This window comes from Carlito syrichta, unplaced genomic scaffold (genome assembly GCF_000164805.1).
Source record: "Carlito syrichta isolate Samal-C Ts95f unplaced genomic scaffold, Tarsius_syrichta-2.0.1 Scaffold313464, whole genome shotgun sequence".
NCBI lineage: Eukaryota > Metazoa > Chordata > Mammalia > Primates > Tarsiidae > Carlito > Carlito syrichta.
Window position 1 is genome coordinate 270,729 of NW_007257560.1, and position 1,935 is coordinate 272,663.

Genomic DNA, 1,935 nt, shown 5'->3' on the forward strand with positions numbered 1-1,935 from the left:
AAATGTAATATCAATAAGTATTTTTAATCATTTCTTTTAAAAAATCATCTACCACTACTCTTTGCACTAATACTATTTTTCTTTGTAATGATAATTCATTTAATGTGTTTTTTAATCTGGATCATTGATTCTAAGGCTTTAACTTCCTGCACTGGGGGAAATTCAGCTCTAGGCTTATACGTACGTTCTTCTTTCTCCCCAAAGCGAGAAGATTCTCATGAGATTGAACACATTTAAGAACAAACTCTCTTTTTAGGCAATAGTGGTCACTGCTGATATTTTCATTGAGAAAATTGTTGCTGACTTTGTCATGCTTGGGCAGCCTTGGCTTGACTGAGACTGAACATCTGGCAACTGAAATTTAGTTTTTCTTATCAATTTGTTCAACTTGAATTACCTGATGCCTTAGATAGAACACTTTCCAGCAATTACTAAAAACAGGTACCCTCTTTCTCTTGCCTCAAGAAAACTATTCAAACATTTTTGTCCTTTGAATTGACATACTCCCACCACTTCTAAACTTTGACTTTTTTTTTGGTCTTCTAAAACCTTTGAATTTCATGTACTGTAGAACTCTGGCCGGGCTCGGTGGCTCAGCCTGTAATCCTGAGCCTTTGGGAGGCTGAGGTGAGTGGATCGCCTGAGCCTGTGAGTTCGAGACCCGCCTGGGCAACTTGGTGAGACCTCATCTCTACAATAAATCAAAAAAAATTAGCCGGGTGTGGTAGCGCGCGCCTGTAGTTCCAGCTCCTTGGAAGGCTGAGGCGGAAGGATCACTGGAGCCCAGCAGGTGGAGGCTGCGGTGGCTGGAAGTGGCCACTGCACTCCAGTCTGGGCAACACAGTGAGACTCCAACTCAAAAAAAAAAAAAAAAAAACTCTGAGTAGACATTTCATTTCAGGTGTTTCTCAATTTTGTCTTCTGTTTTCCAAAAGTTTGTTACCAACCTCTTGGGTGGAGAAAAAATGCCCTTAACAGCCTTATTAAGATATTAGGCAAGACAAACACAGGTACTGGGGAAAGGAAACCCTATTTAGCAAACGATGCTGAGAAAACTGACTAACCACATGCAGAAAGGAAACTGGTTTCCTATATATCATTACATAAAAATTAACTTAAAATGGATTAGGATTATAATGTAAAACTTCAAACTATAATAATCTTAGAAGAAAATCTAGAAAGCTCCCTCCTGGAAATCAGCTTAGGAAATGGATTAATGGCCAAGTCCTAAAGAGGAAATTCAGCAAAATCTAAAATTGACAAGTGGAACATTATCAAGCTAAAAAACTTCTGCACAGCAAAAGAAGCCATCAAGGGAGCAGAGGGACAACTCACAGAATGAGAAAAAATATCTGCAAACTATGCATCTGACAAAGGTCAGAATAAGGAACTCAAATGAACTGGTAGGAAAAAAATATATAACTTCATTAAACATTGGGCAAAGGATATGAACGGACACTCCTCAAGGGGAAACTTACAAGTAGCTAACAAACATATGAAAAAATGTTCAGTATCACTAATCATCAGAGGAAAGCATATCAAAACTCCAATGAGATACCATCTCACACTGGACAGGATGGCTATTATTAAAAAGTCAAAAAACAACAGGTATTGGCAAAGATGTGGAAAAAGTGAATGCTCATACACTGTTGGAGGAAATGTAAGCTAGTTCAATCTTTGTGAAAAGCAGTTAGGAGATTTCTTAAAGAACTAAATAGAGCTACCATTCAACCCTGCAATTCCACTTCTAGGAATATACCCATTGGAATACATATCTTTCTACCAAAAAGCACCTGCCCTCAGGTGTTTTGTAGCACCATTCTCAATAGCAAACACTTCAGATCAACCCAGATGCCTATTGAAAGTGGACTGGATAAAGAAACGTACATGTGATAGAATATTATGCAGTCATAAAGAAGAACAAAATCATGTCCT